Source organism: Podarcis melisellensis (genome assembly GCF_964234715.1).
Source record: "Podarcis melisellensis genome assembly, chromosome: 5".
Lineage (NCBI taxonomy): Eukaryota > Metazoa > Chordata > Lepidosauria > Squamata > Lacertidae > Podarcis > Podarcis melisellensis.
In genome coordinates this window covers 86,439,349-86,464,176 of record NC_138537.1, presented here as the reverse complement: position 1 = coordinate 86,464,176, position 24,828 = coordinate 86,439,349, and the positions used below count along the sequence as shown (strand labels likewise).

At 45.3% G+C, this 24,828-nt stretch overlaps 1 long non-coding RNA gene across 1 annotated transcript; it reads left to right on the top strand.

Moving 5' to 3' along the window:
* The first annotated feature begins 19,077 nt into the window (after nucleotides 1-19,077).
* Nucleotides 19,078-20,789, top strand: LOC309370981. The gene is made up of 2 exons (XR_014168773.1): nucleotides 19,078-19,595; nucleotides 20,116-20,789. It is a non-coding gene; the product is annotated as an uncharacterized lncRNA (long non-coding RNA).
* Nucleotides 20,790-24,828: the final 4,039 nt, after the last annotated feature.

Genomic DNA, 24,828 nt, shown 5'->3' with positions numbered 1-24,828 from the left:
TTCAGATTCTATTCAGTTGAACCTCTGGTTACAAAGTTGGTTGGGCAGTGTTCTCGAAGCTACCCAGCCTGAGTTTGACCGGACTGCAGGAGGACAGGAAGACTGGAATGCCTGGAACAGGTGAGGCTGCAGGTCCCTTATTTTGGCTGCTGGTCCCTTATTTTCAATGCTGCTGGTCCCTTATTTTCAAATCTGTAAGTTGACAGCTATGTCCTGAAGCAAAGTTCTTAACCTGAAGCACTATTTCTGGGTTAACGGAGTCTGTAACCTGAAGCGTATGTAACCTGAAGCGTATGTAACCTGAGGTACCACTGTAATTACAATCGGGGGGACTCAGATGAGTGGCGCAAGGGTAGAAGAGGGAGGAAAAAAGGCTTAATTACTATCGGGGGGACTCAAATGCACAGTGCAAGGGTAGAAGTGGGAAGAGTAAAGGCTTAATTACTATGCAAGGGACTGAAATTTGCTACGCAACAGTAAAAACAGAAGCTCATGGACCCCGTTTGGGTTCTGGGGCAAAGTGTATGTAACCTGAGGTACCACTGTACATAACAAAACAAATTTCCCTATACAAGGCTGCCTTCAGATGTCATCTAAAGGTCTCCTTGGCTTGTGGGTTGCATAACTCCATACCCTCTAACATTTCTCCAGTAAAAATTGGGGTGTCCTACCACACCCTCCAATATTTCTCTGACGAAACTAGGGGTGTCCTAAGGAAAAGCGGGACATTCTGGGATCAAATCAGAAACCGGGACAGTTTCTGTAAATCCAGGACTGTCCCTGGAAAATAGAGACACCTGGAGGGTTTGGAACTATCATTGAGGATCCAGGCAGGACTGAATGCTAAGCCAACAGACCCAATCATGGAAGTTTCATGGCAAAAGGAAGGAATGCCAGGGTCCTCACCTGGAAGGAAGGAAGGAAGAAGGGTAGCTGTTTGGGAAACGTGGCAGCAAATCAGAAATCAAAGTTTGGGAGTGCATGAAAAATCAACACAGCAAAAGGCAGCTGGTGGCCTGTTGTACGGTTAACCCCTAAATTAATAGATTGGCTAATCAGGGCTTTGGTTGTACTCAGCCAACCCAAATTTGCTTGGTATGAGCAGTTTAATAGGCGTAAAATTCCAGCGCTTCAGCCATGGCTCAGTATGAGGAGCAGCTGTTTGTTGGGCTGATTTGATGGGTGCTTTAACCCAGTTATCTCCCAGTGACATCAGCATATTTGGCAGCCCACGCTGGGTTTCATCTTGCTCCAGGTAGTTAAGCCATTATAACGTTTTCAGGGTGCTAAGTAAAGGCCAGCCTTACTGTACTCCAAAGTACTCCAAAGAAGTGATGCTGCTATTGGGAATGCACAGAGGCAGAAAATCCTTCCCACTTACCATATTTTTCACTCTATAGGACGCACCCGACCATAGGACGCACCTTGTTTTAGAGGGGGAGAACAAGAAACAAAAATTCTCCCCTTCTCTGCTCAGCACCCCTTCAGTGAAGCGGCAGGAGAAATGGAGCCCCTTCCATTTCTCCTCCCGCTTGGCTGAAGGGTCGCTGCACAGCTCTCCCTCTCTGCTGAAGCCAGGAGAGTCTTGCTCTCCCGGCCTCAGCAAAAGGAACCCGAAGCCTTTGGAGCGCAGCGCTCCCTCTGCGCTTCGGAGGCTTCGTGTTGCTATCGCTGAAGCCGAGGAGCCTGCATTCACTCCATAGGACGCACACACATTTCCCCTTAATTTTTGGAGGGGGGAAAGTGTGTCCTATAGAGTGAAAAATATGGTACTTGCTGCTTGTCTTTTCAGTGTTGGCCTGAGAGACATGTGGATTTCTCACCTAAACCTCTTGGTCTAGTAGGTGGCATGGGAAGAGATGCAATATGCAGCAGAGCAAGGATGGGGAACCTGTGACCTTCCCAACGTTGTTGGACTCTGGTTCCCATCAGCCCCTGCCAGCACAGGAAATGTTTAAGGATGGTGGGAGTTGTAGTTCAGCGTTGTCCAAAAGGCCACAAGTTTCCCATCCTTGCATCAGGGAATACATTATCTGTTGCTATGCTTAGTCTGTCCAGGGAGGCCCAATTCACCTTTTGCCTGAAAAGTTGATCACAGAGCATAGTTCTATGACTTCATACCCTCCAACATTACTCTGATGAAAATAGGAACGTCCTATTAAATTATTATTAATATTAATATTAGTATACCCTGCCCATCTGACTGGGCTGCCCCAGCCACTCTGGGCAACTTCCATCAATTAATAATAATAATAAATAATAATAATAATAATAATAATAATAATAATAATAATAATAATAATAATAAATAATAATAATAATAAATACACTAAATACACAGAACAGTAAAAATACACAAAACACTAAAAACAGAATAAAACTTCAAACATTAAAAACTTCCCTAAAAAGGGCTGCCTTCAGATGTCTTCTAAAGGTCAGATAGTTGTTTATTTTCCTTGACATCTGATGAGAGGGTGTTCCACAGGGAGGGCGCCACTACCAAGAAGGCCCTCTGCCTTGTTCCTTGTAACCTCACTTCTCTCAGTGAGGGAACCACCAGAAAGCCCTCGGAGCTGGACCTCAGTGTCTGGGCTGAATGATGGGGGTGGAGACGCTCCTTCAGGTATACTGGGCAGAGGCCGTATAAAACATAATAAAACATTACAAAACTTCCCTATACACGGCTGCCTTCAGATGTCTTCTATAGATTGTATAGTTTCTTATCTCCTTGACTGGGGAGGGGGTGCATACCCTCCAACATTTCCCTGATGGAAATAGGGACGTCCTAAGGAAAAGCAGGACATTCCACTATCAAATCAGAAACCGGGACGGGTTCTGTACATCTGGGACTGTCCCTGGAAAATGGGGACACTTGGAGAATCTGTATTATTTCTCCTTTATAGTGTTACAAGCCTTCCTGAGGGCCTATCAGAGTGCGGGGTGTGTGCTTTCAAATTTAGATGTAACAGCAGGAAAAACAAAGGGGAAAGGGACAAATTGTCTTCCTTTTTCAAGCACCCTTATAACTTTAAGGGCCAGAAGCACCCTTTCTTTCCTTCACCCCCTTTTTTCGGTTAATAAAACAAAGGATTATTGGACAGCCATACCTGTGTTAGAGCGAAAATTCAAGGTGGAATCACAGAAAGTCCCAGCAGTACAAATCAAAATGGTGGCAGCTTCACCCACTTTTCCCCATTCCCGCTCTCCCCTTAATTTCTTCCTTCTCTTCCCCCTACCCCCACCAGTACCACGGATGCTCAGCCGATTCTAATTCAATTTCTCTGCCTATTGTTTACTTCACGCTCCCTGTGTAAAGTGTCAAATGCTGATGTTCCGTCAGGCCCAGACTGTCGTTTGCATTTGTCATTCACTCCTTGTTAAAAAATAAGGCTGGGTTGCACCCGCCTTGGCATGCTCTGCTGGGAAATTCCCTATGGTGAAATTAGTCCGTTTAGATGGAAAGTTTTGTGTCACTCCCCTGTCTAAATTGGCAGATCCGGCTCTTCTGCAAAACCCAGTAAACTGTGAACTTTGATGCACCTGCCAATCAAATGCATATTTTGCAAGCAAAGCCCGATGACAAGAGCAGCGGAATGGGCTCCTCTGATTGGCTGGCCTCATTTAGGCATATCAGAAGATGCTTGCCAGTCACGCAGTAAAGCCCTCTAGTCCCGGGGACTCCCTTAACAGAATCTGTCCTCCTCATGCGAGGAAGGGGGGAGGACAGAGGTGTTGCAGGAGATCGCAGTGCAGTTTGGATGCAATAGGCAGCCTGATCCTATTCCGCTGGGCTTTCCTGAGTGGCAAGGAAACAGAACCTTCTGCATCACGGCATCCTTTTCAAAGCCAACTCATTGGTCACAACACAGCTGAGGAAAATGAACATGTCCTTTTCACAGTATTGGAGAGCAGCAATGATGTTACCACATGGGCAGGATTAAAAAAAGAATTGTACACTTCACAGTTTAACATGAACCTGCCTCATCTGTGCTGCCCAAATCAATATGCAAACCGAAACACAGCTATCCTGCAAAATTTGCCCTTCTCCAAATTGTGAGGTGCAGTTCTTCAGCCAAATAGTGTGCATGCACACACCTATTTACAGAAAATAATGTGGAAAATGCTTTAGATAAGACAGTGCTATTTTTATAGAAAAAGAAGTGCCGGAACTCACCCTTGTTCTCTTATAATGGCAATGGCGCCCACCTGAGAGGTGCCAGAGTTCTGGAGAGTGCCAGCTTTTTAAAAAGCCCTGATATGAGGGGAAATGCATATATTACGGGAAAGACAAAAACTGCAAACTGATGGAGAAATGGGCTTAGCTAAACTGAAGATTTGGAAAATGAGAAACTGAAAGAAAAGGAAATTGACAGATTTGTCCACCCCGATGCACTCCAGAAGGTTGCAGGTGGAAATGGAACGAGACAACCCAGCTCCACAAAAAGTGGGTGGCAGCCAAAGCCAGAGGGGCAGAGACCCAGGGGCACCTAAGGACTGAAAGATGGCCATCACTGTGCTTTGGGCAGTATGTTCCTGTGAAGACCAAGTCATGGTGCAGCCGTTCTTCACAGCAATGCTTCACAACTATAATTTTCTCTCTCTGTGTTGGGAACACATCAAGCACAAAGCAACCTGAAAGTATAGGTCCAACGGGACACCTCAGTGTTGTGGGGGGGGGGGGAGAACATTCCCTGTTTGACTGATCCCACAGCCACTCTTGAATTTCCCTCTTAGGCAAATGAGCCCATCCTTCCATCTGATAAGGAAACTTCTCCCAGTATGTTTCCGAGCACAATTCAAAGTGTTGGTGCTGACCTTTAAAGCCCTAAACGGCCTCGGTCCACTATACCTGAAGGAGCGTCTCCACCTCCATCGTTCTGCCCGAACACTGGCGTCCAGCGCCGAGGGCCTTCTGGTGGTTCCCTCATTGCGAGAAGTGAGGTTACAGGGAACCAGGCAGAGGGCCTTCTTGGTAGTGGCACCCACCCCATGGAACACCCTCCCTTCAGATGTGAAGGAAATAAACAGCTATCCTATCTTTAAAAGACACCTGAAGGCAGCCCTGTTCAGGGAAGTTTTTAATATTTAACGCTGTACTGTTTTTAACACTTGATTGGGAGCTGCCCAGAGTGGCTGGGGAAACTCAGCCAGATGGGCGGGGTATAAATAATAAATAATAATAATAATAATAATAATAATAATAATAATAATAATAATTATCCTGCTTTCAGGGACGTGGAGAATTTGTGCAGGAAACCCAAAGCAATAATATGCACGCTGTGCTCGGGGAACTCCTCTTGCTTCTACCTGGAGAGGCTGCCCAAGCTCAGGCGGTGAATTTGTCAAGCTCACTATGCTCAGATAGAATATTAACCAAGTGCCATTTCCTCCAAAAGCTCTTCTCTGACCAAGAATATAAAGTGAGGTTCTTCAACTTGTGCAGTCAGCATTATATTGACCAAGCTGCTTTACAGGTTCGTGTTCCAGGATTATTTAATGCTAACTCAACTTAACATGGCAAAAATGGGAAACTTAAGAGTTACTGAAACTGACAGATTCCTCCTTTCCTATGAAGCGGCAGAGGTTCCAGTTAAGGTAAAGGCAAAGGTACCCCTGACCTTTAGGTCCAGTCGCAGACGACTCTGGGGTTGTGCCGCTTTACTGGCCGAGGGAGCTGGCGTTTGTCCACAGTCAGTTTTTCCGGGTCATGTGACCAGCATGACTAAGCCGCTTCTGGCAAACCAGAGCAGCGCATGGAAACGCCATTTATCTTCCCGCCGGAGCGGTGCCTATTTATCTACTTGCACTTTGACATGCTTTTGAACTGCTAGGTTGGCAGGAGCTGGGACCAACAACAGGAGCTCACCCCGTCACGGGGATTCGAACCGCCAACCTTCTGATCAGCAAGCCCAAGAGGCTCTGTGGTTTATACCACAGCGCCACCCGTGTCCCTAGAGGTTCCAGTTACTTTACCTTAAAAAGCTCTGCCACCCCTTGGAGGGGCAGTGGAGCTCCCTTCCCCTCTGCTGCAGGAGACAAAGTCACCAGAGCTTTTGTCAACATTTGCAAGCTGCCTCCATTTTTACCCAGAACACATTGTAGAATCATGGATTAGTAGAGTTGGAAGGGACCCCGAGAGTCATTTAGTCCAACCCCCTGCAATGCAGGAATCTCAGCTAAAGGATCCATGGCAGGTGACCACCCAACCTCTCCTTAAAAACCTCCAGCGAAGGAGAGTGTCCACCACCTTCTGAAGGAGACTGTTCCACTGTTGAACAGCTCTTACTGTCAGAAAGTTCTTACTGGTGTTTAGTCGCAATCTCCTTTCTTGTAACTTGAAGCCATGGGTTCGAGTCCCACCCTCCAGAGCAGAGGAAAACAAGCTTGTTCCCTCTTCCATGTGACAGTGCTTTAGATATTTGAAGATTTGCTATCGTATCTCCTCAGACATAACATGTTCAAAACCATCAGTCCTGACCAGAATCATGGAATTTCTTAACTATATTTATGAATCACCCTAAAACAGAATTTATTTGGGCAAGGGTGTGTGTGTCTGCGTTAAAAACAGGAAACTTGAAACAATATCATAAAATACTGTTGCACACCACCTCAGTCTCCAAGAGATGAGAGATTCCAGGGGTTACAGGCACTTATCCAGTTTCCTTGGAAAGAAGGACAGCAGAGACACTGATGTCTTTATGATGTATGGTTCATTTACACAAATCACAACCTGAGACTAAGATGGAGGGGCTCACAGCATTAACACCCCAGAAGGTCTTGCTTCTCCCAAAGCCACAGCCTTGGATTCAAGCAGACATCAGACATGGCTCTCGCCCTCAGATTTCCTCCTGCTTCTAGCCCAGCTCTCATACTGTTATGTACTGAGTTGAATAGGATCCAAAATGCAGCAGTCTGATTGGTCCTAGAACAATAGGAACCAAAATGCAGCAGTCTGATTGGTCCTAGAACAATAGGAACCAAAATGCAGCAGTCTGATTGGTCCTAGACCAATAGGATTCAGAATGCAGCAGTCTGATTGGTCCTAGAACAATGCAGCAGTATGATTGGTCCACAGGAGCCACCCAATCCAGCTCCAGGTAGAAGCGAATCCACAACCTGATTGGCCTACAGGAGAATCCCGGAATTAGCCAATCACGTGCAGCGCATTGTGTAAATAGTGTATATAAAGCAGATATTGTGGGGGAACTTCCATTCCTCCTCACTCCTATGAGCTGAATAAAGAGCATGAAATCCACACTCGACTCCGAGTATATTTCACATACACTCAACTTCGGCTTTCCCCTCGGGCAGCTTTCTTTCTTATATTTATGACCCATACTTGGGGGCCATTTCCAAGAAGCTGGTCTGGCTATTCCAACAGTTGAATCCTCCATTAGATTTTAACCCTTGCTGGATCCAGGAGTGAGAAAGGACTCAGACATACAGCCTAAACCACCCCACGAAAAATCCAGCTCACAACAATACAATGAAATCCAGCAAGCGAGATCCACTGTGATTCCATCTGATCACGGTGAAAACAAAAGCAATCTCATAGGCCTAAATGCACATCCTAAAAAGGTAAAGGACCCCTGACAGTTCAGTCCAGTCGCAGATGACTCTGGGGTTGCGGCGCTCATCTTGCTTTACAGGCCGAGGGAGCCAGCGTTTGTCCGCAGACAGTTTTTCCAGGTTATGTGGCCAGCATGACTAAACCACTTCTGGCGCAACGGAACACTGTAACAGAAACCAGAGCACACAGAAACACATTTACCTTCCCGCCGTAGTGGTACCTATTTATCTGCTTGCACTGGGGTGCTTTCAAACTGCTAGATTGACAGGAGCTGGGGCAGAGTAACGGGAGCTCACTTCATCGTGGGGATTTGAACCGCTGACCTTGTGAGACCAAGCCCAAGAGGCTCAGTGGTTTAGACCACAGCACCATCTGTGTCTGAGCAATACCCACTAAGGCATGTCCACACTTCCACTTGGCCCGCTGTTTCCACCTGGAGTAACCCCCCTGCTTACTGCTGAAATGGAACAAACATCCACCGGTTTTTCTGTGGATTGAAGTTTGTTCCGTGTCAGTGATAAATAGCAGGTTTTCCCAGGGAAAGTGGGGCAGAAACGAAAAACCACTTCGACACATGTTTTCTAAGAATGGAACCAGCAGAAGTGTGGATGATGAGCCCTAAAGTCTACAGAGTAGACTCACTGAAATTAGTGGACTTGTTACATGGGTCTACTAGCAGATGACTAACATTGAATACCGTATATTGAAGGTCTGTATAATTAAAGCTATGGTTTTCCCAGTAGGGATGTATGGAAGTGAGAGCTGGACCATAAAGAAGGCTGATCGCCAAAGAATTGATGCTTTTGAATTATGGTGCTGGAGGAGACTCTTGAGAGTCCCACGGATTGCAAGAAGATCAAGCCTATCCATTCTGAAGGAAATCAGCCCTGAGTGCTCACTGAAGCTGAGATTCCAATACTTTGGCCACCTCATGAGAAGAGAAGACTCCCTGGAAAAGACCCTGATGTTGGGAAAGATGGAGGGCACAAGGAGAAAGGGATGACAGGGGACGAGATGGTTGGACAGTGTTCTCGAAGCTACCAGCATGAGTTTGACCAAACTGCGGGAGGCAGTGGAAGACAGGAGTGCCTGGCGTGCTCTTGTCCAGGGGGTCATGAAGAGTCGGACATGACTAAACGACTAAACAACAACAAACAACATTGAATACCATCCACCGCACTGCAACATCTTCCTTGAACAGTGAAATAGCAGACAGCTTTTTGTTTGAGGTTTGAGAATTTACTCAGTCCCTTGCACCTCTATATTTGTTTTCAAAAGGGGAGAAAGAAAAATGCAAGGTATATTGCAATGGGCTCTCGATTGTTGCCCTGTAATCAGTATCGTTAGTCATACTGCTTTTTTCTTAGTCTTGTTTTCCACCGTGGGGACGAGGATGAAATCTGACAGCATCATGCAATGCTTGCTGCTGAATATCAATGCAGACAAACGAAGGAAGATAAAATAAACTCTGTACATTAGTCAGCAAAACATGCACTCATCCAGATGGAGGGAAGTTGCAGTCAATGACAAGTATTCGTTGCATCAGTATGTCTGTCTGTCAATCGGCAATAAGGCTGGATGATCAGTAAGTCCACAGATTTTAGAATATCGAGAATCCAAACATTAGGTAACAGAAAAAGCCAAATCTGGATAAATCACAAGTTTTGCATGCTAAAAATGGTACATCTGACTGTTTATGCTCTTGGCATTGCTAAGCCCCTGATTATCATGCCAAACAAACTCAAATAACAGCTGTCAAATTTGTCACATTCTTCTAAAATGAGAAGTAACTCAGTCGTGTGCTAATCCAAGGCTGCCTCTGTAGGGTTTAGGGCTTCGTGATTGGTCTTGGTGACTTGAATGCTAAGAGCCCAAATGAACATTGGGCCCAGAAAGAACTACATATACCCCGGGCAGCCAAGAAAACTTTTGCCGGCTCTTGTGGGTCCCGTCCATGTTTGAATCTGGAACTTGGCAAGGGAAGTGTCTGCATTTGCCAAGAGGGTGACAGAATAACCAGGACACTCTCCTCTGTTCAACATGATGGAGTGGGGTGGGGGAAGAGATGGTGAACGGAATGTGGCTCTTTCTATTTTTAGCTGCCTCCCGGTTGTCGCCTTTCCTCCTTTCTCGCCTCCTCCTCTTCCTCCTCTTCTTCCTCCTCCCATGCCTTCCTTTCTTTGCAAACTCCTGGCACAGGCATCCACTGCCCTGCCCATCTCCCCCTCCTCCCCTCCAGGAACCCCTCCGGTATACAGCACTGTCAACCCAAACACATGATAAATTGCCCTGTCAAAACAATTCATTCAGGGACCAATTAATTCCACAGAAATGAACCAGGAACCATCAGTTGCTGAAAAACTCCAAGTGCAGAGAGCGAGGAGACTTGCTCTGTAAGTGAGAAAGCAAAAGGGGAAAGGAGGAGGAGAAGGAGCAGAGAGAGAGAGAGAGAGAAGGCTTGGGAAGTTAGTCTGACAGAAATTGGTCATTTAATGCTTAAGTGCACTGTAGACAGCCCCTGTCATAGCAGCCAACATGGTAAGAACTCCCCCTGTGCTTTATTTATTAATTATATGTAACAGCAAGGGGGACACGTCACTGTCTCAGTGTGGACTCGTCACCTTTACTGCTTATTGTCCCACAGCATGCAGGCAAAGGGAATGCAGAAAGAAGTCTGCAGAATTAAATGGAAGCTGAAGGGTCGAGCGTTGAGACCAGGGCTGATCTACAGAAGTTCTCCCTGCCCTCCCCGGCCATTGTGGGTTACTTACAGATAGGCAGGAGTAGCTGAAGAGTGTCTTAACCAGCTTTCCCCAAACTGGTGCCCTCCAAAATGTTGTTGGACTACAAGTTCCATCAGCCCCAGCCAACATGGCCACTGGTCGGGGAATGATGGTGTAGGATGTGAAACACAAGAGCAGTCAAGTACAACATTCCTAGAGTGAACATGTTTGCCCATGGGAAGGAATGTTTGTCCAGCCAGCAGGTAAACTTCCTGTTTCCTTCTGGGCTGGGACAGACTTCCTCTGCATGTGACTGGAGGTGGGTGTGGCCTCACCTGTGCAGGTAATGACAAAAGCACAGGGCAGGGCAGCCATCTCTCTCTCTTTCACCACATGCATCGAAGAAACAACATCTACTAAGCCAAAGATGCCCTCTTGGCTTCCAGCCAAGAGAGGACAAAGGGACTGTCTTCTTACGAGATAGATTCCAAGTGTATGTTACTTCATTAAGCTAAGTCTGCCTTCTGGGATCTGATTGTGAACAGAATGTGAGTAAACTCTTTTTATACTTTTGTAAAAGACTGTGTCGTCTCTTATATTTTATGAGGGAATAAGGGGAAATTACCAGAATAGTTATTATAGAGGCTTTAGTGAGCCTGAGCAAACGCATCCGTTGCAAAGCTTAAAATAAAGGGGAATGTTACTCTGCTGAAATTGTGGAACTTGTTAACACAAGTTGGATAAGGATATAATCAGACAATATATCCTCTCCTGCATCCCTGAACATTCCCGCAGATGGGAGTTGTAGTCTAAAGCTCATGTTGCAGAAGGCTGGTCCAAACCAACTTTTCAACCCACCCCAGGTAATTCCCAGCTATCGGCCGCACTATTTCGCAGGGGCGTGAACATGCTCATCGCAAGGAGCAGTGCTCAGACACAAATACATTTTATTGTATTGTTTTCCTGCTTTGTTGTTTGCCACCCTGGACTCCTTTGGGAGGAAGGGTGGGGCAGAAGTAATAGTAATATTAATTCTTTATGGTCTTGAACCTGAACTGGTGGTGGTGGAGTCAACCTGAGAAAACAATGGTTGTACGCAATTCATTCACAAATGTTGCAATTATTATTTGTAAAAGGTAAAGGTAAAGAGACCCCTGACCATTAGGTCCAGTCGCGGATGACTCTGCGGTTGTGGCGCTCATCTCACTTTATTGGCTGAGGGAGCCGGCATACAGCTTCCCGGTCATGTGGCCAGCATGACTAAGCCACATGGAAACCAGAGCAGCACACGGAAACGCCGTTTACCTTCCTGCTGGAGGGGTACCTATTTATCTACTTGTACTTTGACGTGCTTTCGAACTGCTAGGTTGGCAGGAGCTGGGACAGAGCAATGGGAGCTCACCCCGTCGCGGGGATTCGAACTGCCGACCTTCTGATCGGCAAGTCGTAGGCTCTGTGGTTTAACCCACAGCACCACCCACGTCCCACATTATTTGTATTACTAATTGATTAAATTTTGATACTTCATCTAAGGAACATAGGGCGGTTTGCAATAGAAAAACACAAAAATACGTACCATAGTAACAAACAAAAACAATGCCAAACCAATTGTAATAACAATTGCTTCCGAGTCTGCTGTATTTCTGGAATACAGTTGCTGCCTGAATCTCCTTTTTGTCTGGCAATTGTAGCTGAAGCAGAATTAGGAGCCCAGGCAGCTAACAAACACCTCCAGGAGCAGAAACAGCTGGTATGAGATCCCAGGAAAGACACTTACAAAGATCATAGCTCTAGTTGGTCTAGTAAGTGGGTGAACCAGTAATCTTTAGGCTCTCTCGGAAGAAATGGCAGCCAGCACTCTCACGTGTTCATTTTCCCCTCTGTCCATTTCAAATGCAACATTTCCTTTTCAATTATCACATTTTGAATCTGAGGAGGGGGGAATCACTGAGATTTCAGTATTTAATATTGGAGCAGCGATGAAAGCAGCAATATTCATACTGCAGAGGCAAGCTCCGAATTTTCAGACTTAGCGTATTTTTCGCTCTATAGGACGCACCCGACCATAGGACGCACCTTGTTTTAGAGGGGGAGAACAAGAAAAAAAAATCTCCCCCTCTCTGCTCAGCACCCCTTCAGCAAAACAGCAGGAGAAATGGAGCTGCACAGCTCTCCCTCTCTGCTGAAGCCAGGAGAGTCTTGCTCTTCTGGCTTCAGCAAAAGGAACCTGAAGCCTCTGGAGCGCAGCAGGAACTCGTGCTGCGTTCCGAAGGCTTCAGGCAGCTATCCCTGAAGCCTGGAGAGTGAGAGGGGTTGGTGCGCACCCACCCCTCTGGCTCTCCAGGCTTCAGCGAAAGCAACGCGAAGCCTCCGGAGCACGGAGGGAGCACTCCCTCTGCACTTCGGAGGTTTCGCGTTGCTATCACTGAAGCCAAGGAGCCTGCATTCGCTCCATAGGACGCACACACATTTCCCCTTAATTTTTGGAGGGGAAAAGGTGCATCCTATAGAGTGAAAAATACGGTACATCTGAGGTCTCAGCTTTTAAATAATGACAAAGATGAAATTCAGATCTACTAAATCTGGACTTCCCGCGGAAATGGATTTCGTATTTTCAGCGTATGGTGTGCCGGGAGCAAATGCTGCGTGTTGGTTTTCATAAAAGCAATCCTAGAACGGATTTTGCTACTACCCAGGTATTTTGACACCTGGTTGAAAAGCAGCACGTGACCCTATCAGGCCTGCGAGACGTTATGCGACTTACAGATTGTCAATGGATATGCATGACTGCATGGCTTGGAAAACTGCATTTGCTAAAAATCAAAGCCACCCTACCAGCTCAAACCAATAAAAAAAACTATTGCAATAAAATGTAACTGTATACCATCTATAGCAGGGGTCAGCAAACTTTTTCAGCAGGAGGCCAGCCCACTGTCCCTCAGACATTGTGGGGAGCCAGAGTGGGGAGCCACAAATAACCGAGAGATGCATTTAAATAAAATCACACCTTCTACTCATGTAAACAGGACGCGGGTGGCGCTGTGGGTTAAACCACAGAGCCTAGGACTTGCCGATCAGAAAGTCGGTGGTTCGAATCCCCGTGACGGGGTGAGCTCCTGTTGCTCGGTCCCTGCTCCTGCCAACCTAGCAGTTTGAAAGCACGTCAAAGTGCAAGTAGATCAATAGGTACCGTTCCAGTGGGAAGGTAAACATCATTTCCGTGCGCTGTTCTGGTTCGCCAGAAGCGGCTTAGTCATGCTGGCCACATGACCCAGAAGCTGTACGCCGACTCCCTTGGCCAGTAAAGCGAGATGAGCGCCGCAACCCCAGAGTCGGCCACGACTGGATCTAATGGTCAGAGTTCCCTTTACCTTTACTCATGTAAAAACACCAGGCAGGCCCCACAAATAACCCAGAGATGCATTTTAAATGACACATTCTACTAATGTAAAAACACGCTGATTCCCGGACCACCTGCAGGCAGATTTAGAAGGCGATTGGGCCGGATCCGGCCTCCGGGCCTTAGTTTGCCTACCCATGTTCTACAAGGTATTTCTGTTGGTTTTGAACAATGAGCAGTACACATCCTTGCTGCAACTGGAAGATTTATGATAAGCTGAGGGTCGACTTCTTGTTTTTATTATTTTACATAACAGAGTAAAGTTTATTTTGAGTTAGACTTTAGAGCCTGGAGGTTTATGATACGTTTCATTTAATTGAAGCTCTCCTTTAGGTTTATATACATTAAACTAGATGGTAAATTATTGAATATCCATGGCCCTTCTTGCTCCTAAGTTTGTAAATTTAGAACTGTATCCCAATTTTTTTTCCTTCTTGAAACAGATTGGCTCTAGTTCTAGTTGCCTATGATGTAAAGAGCATGTTTTATTCTAATCAGATTTTGTGTCTTGTGGTTTGTTGTTTGTTGAGCTAGAAAATATTGAAAAATTGGAGGTCAATCACCTTTCATAAAAGCCTCCACTTCAGCCTTCACTACTTTGCACACTATTAGTAGAGCTGGTAGTAGAAGAAAGTTGTGTATCCTAGTTCCAGTAAATTCATTCTACAGTAGCCTTCTTTTGATATGGTTACCCACGACTTGGAAAACTTGTCACTACGTGACAAATGGACTGCAGTTGTGAGAGATGAAACTAGGGTGGTGTACAGGTCCCAAGATTCACCTTGTATCTGTACATTTTTAAAAACATTCCAATCTGTTCCCAGATCGCTTTATGCTCACTTTGCTTTGATCTGCAATTTGGGTTCCAAGCTCCTCTGTGGAAAACAATTCTCTCTGGTCCCCATTTACTATAATAGGGAAGCTAACATTGGCTATAATTTCCCCCATCGTGGCCAAAGTGGATGAAATTTACAGGCATAGGAGCTGCCGTCAGAGTGGATTAAGCCTGCCAAATTGCAGACAAATAGGTCCAGCTGCTTTTTGTGGGGAAAGTAAAGTAAAAGAGATTCACTTTCCTAATACTTTGTGTATGGGGATGCTGTCTTTCGCCCTTCCCTGTTTTACAATAATGAAGAGATCATTGATTCTTCCCCATATTTATTTTAAAGTTTGCAGCTTTACAACAGTCTTCCCTCTCCACGACTTCTTTGTGTTTTGTGTTAGACCTTGTGTTTGATTTTGTTGTTGTTGTTAGAGCAGAGTAACCTGGAATTTTAAAATAAACTTAAATTGAGCTTCTACTTTTTCAAAGCTGAATTTTGCAAAGCCCATAAACATAGAGAAATATAGGAATACAGTGGTACCAGTGTGGCGGAGTGGTTAAGAGCGGTAGACTCGAAATCTGAGGAACCGGATTCGCTTCCCCGCTCCTCCACATGCAGCTGCTGGGTGACCTTGGGCTAGTCATACTTCTCTGAAGTCTCTCAGCCCCACTCACCTCACAGAGTGTTTGTTGTCGGGGAGGAAGGGAAAGGAGAATGTTAGCCACTTTGAGACTCCTTTGGGTAGTGATAAAGCGGGATATCAAATCCAAACTCTTCTTCTTCTTCTACCTTGGGTTACATACGCTTCAGGTTACATATGTTTCAGGTTGCAGACTCCACTAACCCAGAAATAGTACCTCAGGTTAAGAACTTTGCTTCAGGATGAGAACAGAAATCGTGCTCCAGCGGTGTGGCAGCAGCGGGAGGCCCCATTAGCTAAAGTGGTGCTTCAGGTTAAGAACAGTTTCAGGTTAAGAACAAACCTCTGGAACGAATTAAGTACTTAACCCGAGGTACCACTGTACAGGAAAATATAGAACTGTTCAATGCAGAAAAGTACAGATACACAGCAACAGATAAAGACTTTGTCCCTGCTTCGACTCAGGGAGGGGGTTGTTGACATTGTACTTTGATTTGGGAGGGGGGCCCCCAAATCATCTCAATTTGCCTTATTCAGCCCCCACACCTCTAGCTGAAACTATTATCAATTTTGGGTGTAGTTTTATCGGCCAGCCTTGCCATTCTTGGTGGTCACTAGGGTCCTTTTATGTTTTCAAGAGTTGTAGGACACCATGAAGAGACCATGAATAGTATATCTACTACAGTGGTGCCTCGCAAGACGAAATTAATCCGTTCCACGAGTCTCTTCGTCTTGCGGGTTTTTCGTCTTGCGAAGCACGGCTATTAGCGGCTTAGCGGCTATTAACGTCTTAGCGGCTATTAATGGCTTAGCGGCTTTAAGAAAAAAGGAAACAAACTCGCAAGAACTCGCAAGACGTTTTGTCTTGCGAAGCAAGCCCATAGGGAAATTCGTCTTGCGGAACGACTCAAAAAACGGAAAACTCTTTCGTCTTGCGCGTTTTTCGTCTTGCGAGGTACCACTGTACTGTGGACAAGAATCCTGTAAAAGAAATGGAGTGGCCCTCATAGTCAACAAAAGAGTGGCGAGAGCTGTACTGGGATGCAATCTCAAAAATGATAGAATGATCTCGATACGAATCCAAGGCAGACCTTTTAACATCACAGTAATCCAAGTTTATGCACCAACTACTAGTGCTGAAGAAACTGAAATTGACCAATTCTATGAAGACTTACAACACCTTATAGAAGTGACACCAAAGAAGGATGTTCTTCTCATTATAGGGGATTGGAATGCTAAAGTAGGGAGTCAAGAGATAAAAGGAACAACTGGAAAGTTTGGCCTTGGAGATCAAAACGAAGCAGGGCAAAGGCTAATAGAGTTCTGTCAAGAGAACAAGCTGGTCATCACAAACACGCTTTTCCAACAACACAAGAGACGACTCTACACATGGACATCACCAGATGGGCAGGATCAAAAAATGAAGACAGAAGTGCCTGGCGTGCTCTGGTCCATGGGGTCACGAAGAGTCAGACACGACTAAACGACTAAACAACAACAACAAATGAAGAGACCAATCTCCTGCAGGTGCCAGTATGGTTGGTCCCTGTGAAAACCCCAGGGATTGGGAAAAGACAGGTTCGGGGTCGATTTCCTTCCGGGACCTTCAGGAAATCTTCCAGTGGTGCTGCCCTGTCACCAGCCAAAAAGATAATTCCCTCCTTGCCTCCCACAGGGTTGCAGTGTCACAAAACAGTGCACCTGAAGTGAGTAGCTCCAGCTGGCTTCTTTACACTTTGTCCATTATCATCAGCAATGAAGGCTTTACTGCTGGAACTTAACTCATGCATTTGCTAAGAATGTATGAGGCAGAACCAAAATTCAGCTTGCAATTCTGTACCGTGGATCCATTAAAAGTCAATGGGCCAGCCCCTCAGCTTGATGTACTTATATGTGACAGCAGCTGAGACTCTTTGCTCAGTGCGACTGGCTCTGCGGCCCACTGAGCTAACTTTGCCAACTCGAACCCTGAGCTGTTCTACTTGCCTGGGAGTGCTTTCCTAAGCAATACTAAGACTCTCTTTTTTGCTCGCAACAAGTTTTCCTGTCTGTGGCTGATGTGATGTATACTGTAAGCAGCCATCTTTAGTCTGCATGAAATAGAGCTATTTTAGATTATCTGGTGTCTGTTCATTTTCAAGTTCCTGTGAACAAATCTTTTTTTAAAAAAAAATATTTATTAAGTTTTCCACAAAATTACAAATATGAAAAAAGACAAAACAAAAAAAACACACACACAAAAAGGATAGAAAATACAAAAAAGAATAAAAAGACAATTAAAAACATTTCAATCTTCCCATGTCCTGTCTTTCATTTACTTATTTCCATGACCTCCTCACGCCTCCCGTATTTGTATTCTAATTCAATTAAATATTCCAGCAAATCCTTCCAACTTTGTTTTTATCCTAATAATTTGTCTTAACATATTATAATTTTACCTTCTCTCTTTCACCAATTCATTTTTACTTAATCCTTTATATCCTTTCTGCTAAAACCACATAATTTTTTCCCCAACATCTTTCTAACATTCCTCAATTTTGCAATATTTCTGAAGATAAACTTTAAATTTCTTCCACTCTTCTTCCACCAACCTGTGAACAAACCTGTTCACAAAGATGCCATTAAAAGCTGCAGTTCCCCATATGCCCCCCATATCTCTGCTGCTGTGTCCATATCAAAAAGGTGGTTGCCTTTAATTTAATTTCAGTTTTTAATGCTTGTTACATATGCCTCGTATTCAAAAATCATGCTCACCTTTCAATAAAGTTTGCATGGCATACTGAGAAAAAGAAAGATATGGTGAAAGCCTATTTTCCAGAAGACGGACTCAGGGATGCAATTACAGTGGTACCTCGGGTTACATACACTTCAGGTTACATACGCTTCAGGTTACAGACTCCGCTAACCCAGAAATATTACCTCGGGTTAAGAACTTTGCTTCAGAATGAGAACAGAAATTGTGCTCCAGCGGCACAGCAGCAGCAGGAGGCCCATTAGCTAAAGTGGTGCTTCAGGTTAAGAACAGTTTCAGGTTAAGAATGGACCTCCGGAACCAATTAAGTACTTAACCCGAGGTATCACTGTATTAAAAAAGACAACAAAACGAACTGGACGCTTTGGCAGGTTTTGAATAAACATTCACAAATTTATTAGTTGAACATACAATAGATAAAGTAAGAGTATGTACAATTTTATAACGTGCAGAAAACAAGATTTGTAAAAACAAAAAATCAGGGAGGGGAGCTGAGGGAAGTCCTTGGTGGGGGGGAGAGGGAGGGTTGAGGGGGGGAATAAAGGGGGGGGAAATAATGTAATTGATTAAATAAATGAACGAATTAAATACTTAACCTGAGGTATCACTGTATATACTTTTTCCTAGTCGTGAGCCTCATTCTGCAATTATGGAAAACACTTGTAGCTCTTTAATGTATCAATCCTTTTAGATCAGGGTTTCCCAAACTTGGTTCTTCAGTTGTTCTTAGACTACAACTCCCATCATCCCTAGCTAGCAGAACCAGTGATCGGGGATGATGGGAACTGTAGTCCAAAAACAGCTGGAGACCCTGTTCTAGATGCTCGCACCTCCTTAAATGGTGCAGATTCACGCAAATGGCATTTCATGCAAATAGCCCAATGGTGATCAGATAGGGGATGAGACAGAGAGAGGACAGAAGAAGCTAACCTTTTCTGGCACTGAGGTTCCCTCCAAGGACTGCATGACACATTGCTTGCACTCACACTCCTCACAAACATTTTGTCAATCGGCAGAAGGGTGGAGGGGGGTTCTTCCTCATTGCAATGCTGTGTTGGGGTGGCCAAGGAGGAAGAGCGTATTAACGGAGGAATCTGAGGGCTTCCTTGGACAAAAACAAAGACACCAACCAGGATAACTTGGAGCAAAACAACAGCCTGTAGGCTTGGCCTTTATTGAATACTATCGTGACAGGACTCCCACCCGCAACAAGATGGAGCAAAATGGAAGTCCAGAACAAAAGAAGACCCCAACTTTTATTAGTTACTAATCCCCCAAACTACACCCCTAAGACTACATCACAACTACATCACAAAAAAGGAAGGGTTGAGGGAGGAGTTGTGGAGGTAACCTGAGTATCTTGTCACCTGGCTGGTTCCTCCTTTCCCCCTCCCCATGAGTCATTTCCAGAGGACAAAAGGGAGCTGGCAGTTTCCTGCCCCCAGAGGGAAGATCAGATCATTGTCCTTTGTTCCAGTCCATGTTGAATCCACTCCCATATGCAAATCCTTTGTGACCTGGATGGTCTTCTGTCTGGGACCATCAAGGTTGCCATGCCAACTGGGTAGGGCTCCTGTGTATGTGCTGGTATGGTTAAGGGATTATGGCTGTCCTGTATCAAACCATCCGCCTTTGATAGTCCTTCCTTCATGGAGTGAAATAAAAGTGGACCGGTGTAAATCCTATGTATGGTTGATTTACTATGAATTTATAACAGAAACGTTGCGTATGTCGTGTGTGTGTGTGGTCTTTGTACAAACTAAATGATTGGCGGGGGGGAGCTCTCTTCTTAGGGAACTGGAAGAAGCCATTCAATCCCCGCCCCAGCTGGGCTTTCCAAGAGTTCAACCAAGGACTCTCACATCCTACAACTGAAGTAGGAAGTTTGTAGCCCTCCAGATACTGCTGAATATCAACTCTCACCCATGATGGATGGAGCTGATGGGAGTTGCAGCCCAACAGCAGCTTCTCCCCTCCTGCCCTATAGCAAGACTCTCACCCCTAACCCCAAAATCAGGGAAGGCACCCCCAGGACACTACAACTCCCATCATCCCTAGGTAACAGGACCAATGGTCAGGAATGTTGGGAACTGTAGTCCCAAAACATCTTGAGGGCCGAGTTTGGGTGTGCCTGATATCAATGATAGGAAGAGGGGCTCTCCACCCTGCATTAATTTGTTTTTACTTCTCTCTCATTTCTCCCCAGAGCGGATTCCTTACCTGTCTCTTCCTTAAGACAGACACCTGCACAGATATTAGCAACAGCACTTAAAGTTGATGCTTCTTTTTTCCCCCAAAGGGTGAAACTCTACAGAGATTGCGACAGCGCATGTTCCCCTCCCAGCGCACTGCTCCCCTCTGATGTATTTTTTTCCCTGTGACTGAGAGGAAAACTCCCTGCAGTACCATTATATGCTGAAATGTTTTTTAATTATCTCTGGAAAGTATGGACTGTGTATCATCATTAACTGGACTAAACAGTGACGGTCAGTGAGGCAGGTACCAGTAAACGGAGCAATTAACAGCCAGGGGAGAGAAGTATATTCAATCTGAAAGCTTTCTTTCTCAATCCATCTCCACTCATCACCCAAAGTGCTGAGCGGTGGACTTTTACTTTCAATTACATTAATCAGGTTAATTCCAAGTTAAAGTCAACATTTTAATCAAGAAGCAGCAAACTCAAGACAGAAGAGTAGAAGGCAGAGGAGAAGAGAGGAGGCGAGGAAAGGGAGAAAGTTCCATTGAAGTAGCACAATATTGGAAGTCCTGAGAATAACAAAAGTAAATAAAAAATGTCAGCCTGCCGCCCCCCCCCCCCCAGCTGCAATTAAACTACTGCCACCAATCCAAGCTCCATCTTGAATGTGGTATTTCAAAATATCCATGATGCACAGTGTCATTCATGTTCCACGAGTTCAGTCCTTGCATCTTCACTATCACGATGCATCGCCATATAACACCTGTTAAGTTACGCAAACTAAGGCCCAGGGGCCAGATCAGGCCCAATCGCCTTCTAAATCCGGCCCGCGAATGGTCCAGGAATCAGCGTGTTTTTACATGAGTAGAATGTGTGCTTTTATTTAAAATGCATCTCTGGGTTATTTGTGGGGCATAGGAATTGGTTCTTTTAAAAAAAAATGTGGGGCATAGGAATTGGTGGGGCATAGGAATTGGCTCTTTTTTAAAAAAAAATGTAGTCCAGCCCCCCACAAGGTCTGAGGGACAGTGGACCAGCCCCCTGCTGAAAAGGTTTGCTGACCCCTGGCTTAAGACATGCACCATTCACCAAGCATAGAAGAAAATACATACAAAGGAAGCTGTCTCGTACTGAGTCAGACCATTGGGCCACAAGCTCAAACTGTCGTTTGTCCCGTGAGTTCGAGTCCCGGGTCCAAGAGGTTCTGTCAACCAGCGCAGGAAAACCCCCAGTTTGCTGCTGAATCAGAATGCAGATACCGAAAGACCAGGCAAAATTGTTTCTGTAAGTAACCGCAGCCTCCAGAATGCTATCTGCCCAGAGGTGGAAGGAGGGTACTGCCCCAACAAAGGAAGAATGGCAAGTAAAGTTAATGGACTATGCAGAAATGGCAAAACTCACGGGAAGATTAAGAAATCATGAAGAAAGAACTTTCAGCAAAGAATGGGGGAGATATGTGGATTATTAAAAAAATTATTGAAAACAAATACATTAGCAGGGCTAATTTAAAAGCAAGTACAGTGGTACCTCGGGTTACATACACTTCAGGTTACAGACTCCGCTAACCCAGAAATAGTACCTTGGGTTAAGAACTTTGCTTCAGGATGAGAACAGAAATCGTGCTTCGGTGGCGCGGCGGCAGCAGGAGGCCCCATTAGCTAAAGTGGTGCTTCAGGTTAAGAACAGTTTCAGGTTAAGAATGGACCTCCGGAACGAATTAAGTACTTAACCCGAGGTACCACTGTAGAAATGGAGGCAGTGAGTAATTAATTTGCTGAATCAAATTTTAAAAGGCATACAAAAAAGGGAGATGTGAGGAAGTCAGGAAAATAAGTTAATAAAAGATAAGAAACTAAAAAAGAGGGGGTTTTGTTTTTTCTTTTCTTTTTTTCCTTGTATGTGCCTTTTTATTTCTATCTCTTTCTTTTTTATGCTCTAATGTTTGTATTTTTGTATTCTGTGATTTTGTATTTTTGTCTTTTTGTCTTTTTGTACTTTTCTAAATCTTTTATTCCTAAAATCTAATAAAATATTATTTTTTAAAAAAAAGAAATGGAGGCAGTGAGAGATTTTACTTTCTTGGGCTCCATGATCACTGCAGATGGTGACAGCAACCACGAAATTAAAAGACGCCTGCTTCTTGGGAGAAAAGCAATGACAAACCTAGACAGCATCTTAAAAAGCAGAGACATTGAAAATGCTGGTTTGGTAGCCATTTCAAGTTCCCTTTATTTGCAGCTCCTGAAGAGTCTTGAACCCACTGCCCATCGTTCAAAGAACATTCAAAGGGTTCCCCCACATTTCTGTTTAGTCCATGAGCCTGGATAACTCAGTTGGTTAGAGCATGGTGCCAAAGCTGCAGGTTTCATCCCTGTTTGGGACAGCTGTGTATTTCTCCATTGTAGGAGGTTGGATTAGATCCAGACTTGGTCCTCCAGATGTTTTGGGACTACAGCTCCCATCATCCCTGACCACTGGTCCTGCTAGCTAGGGATCATGGGAGTTGTAGGCCAAAAACACCTGGAGGGGCGAGTTTGAGGAAGCCTGAGCTACATGAAAACACACAACTTCCCCCAAAGAACCCTGGAAACTGTAGCGTGTCCCTTGCAGAGCTTTGATTCCCAGCACTTTTAACAAACTACAGCTCCCAAGATTCTTTGAATCATAGAATCGTAGTGTTGGAAGGGACCCTTTGGATCATCTAATCCAGCCTCCTGCAGTGCAGGAATATGCAGCTGTCCCATACAGAGATCGAACCTCCAACCTTGGCATTACCAGCACCATACTCAAACCAGCTGAGCTATCTAGCTGGAGAACAATGGGCTTTCAGTCTCTGGTGTAGATGTGAGCATAGGCAGAAATCCAAGAGATTTTGCTTTCTTACGATTTCAGCTTCTCCTCAGAAAAAGCTGGATTTCTGCCCTTGATACAAGGCCTCGGTAGCGAAGAAAAATGGCGACCACCATCGCAGCAACACAGCTATGGAAAGGCAACATCATTCAAAATCTGACAGGGCCAGGGGTGAGGGCAAATAACGTCATGGTTGTGAGCGGCACAAATGCCCTTTCGGATTTCCCTTGCAGATATCCTAGTTCTTCCATTTCCCCCAAACCTGTTGAGTTTCGATAACCCCAGGAACGCCAGCTCTCTCAACACCATCAAGAACAAAGCCCCCAGGACATCCCGCCCAACAGGACTCAACTGCAGCACTTCAGAATTAAAATTTTGAGAAGTATCTTGCTGTTTCACTTAAACAAGGGAACAAATGATGCAGGAGTGGAAAGATTGAAGGAAATAAAATGAGAGCAAGCAGTTAATTAGATGGCCTGTTCTGGAGGGCCCCGCTGTGCTTATTCTCTCCTCAACATCTCACCACTATACCACCTGGCAGAACCCCATTCGGCTTCTCGTTTCACTTTTAGACTCTTTGTGAAGCCTTCTACCTTACTTTTCCTGCCAAAGCTTAGGAGCGACATTGATTGAGCCCTTCACGAGACCATTGTGAGGGACAGACTCAATAATAATACTGACAATTTATTATTTATACCCCACCCATCTGGCTGGGTTTCCCCAGCCACTCTGGGCAGCTCCCAACAGAATATTAAGAACATGAGAAAACATCAAACATTAAAAACATCCCTAAACAGGGTTGCCTTCAGATATCTTATAAAAGTCAGGTAGTTGTTTATTTCCTTGGCATCTGGTGGGAGGGCGTTCCACAGGGTGGGCGCCACTACCAAGAAGGCCCTCTGCCTGGTTCCCTGTAATTTGGCTTCTCGCAGTGAGGGAACTGCCAGAAGGCCCTCGGAGCTGGACCTCTGTGTCTGGGCAGAACGATGGGGGTGGAGACACTCTTTCAGGTATATTGAGCCCAGGCCGTTTAGGGCTTTAAAGGTCAGCACCAACACTTTGAATTGTGCTTGGAAACGTACTGGGAGCCAATGTAGGTCTTTCAGGACTGGTGTTATATGTTCTCGGCGATCACTCCCAGTCATCAGTCTAGCTGCCGCATTCTGGATTAACTGCAGTTTCTGAGTCACCTTCAAAGGTAGCCCCACGTAGAGCGCATTGCAGTAGTCCAAGCGGGAGATAACTAGAGCATGCACCACTCTGGTGAGACAGCCTGCAGGCAATTAGGGTCTCAGCCTGCGTACCAGAAGGAGCCATTCAACCCATGAACAAATTTGCCACACCCTTCCTCTCCAGTAAGAAGATTGTAAATAAATCCAAGCGTTCGTTTTGTACTCCGTGCTACTGTAATAACTTGCTGATTTAGTAAGATGCTTTATTACATTGCTCCGGAATGGAAATGCAGAACCAGAAATGCTTGAAGATCTTTGTTCTGGTGGGCTTTCCTAGCAGGATGAATGGGTAAAGGTAAGGGGAGCCCTGACCATTGGGTCCAGTCATGGCCGACTCCGGGGTTGCAGTGCTCATCTCGCTTTATTGGCCGAGGGAGCCGGCGTACGGCTTCTGGGTCATGTGGTCAGCATGACTAAGCCGCTTCTGGCAAACCAGAGCAGCGCAGGGAAATGCCGTTTACCTTCCCGCAGGAGCGGTACCTATTTATCTACTTGCACTTTGACGTGCTTTCAAACTGCTAGGTTGGCAGGAGCAGGGACCGAGCAATGGGAGCTCACCCCGACGCAGGGATTCGAACTGCCAACCTTCTGATCAGCAAGTCCTAGGCTCTGTGGTTTAACCCACAGCGCCACCCATGCC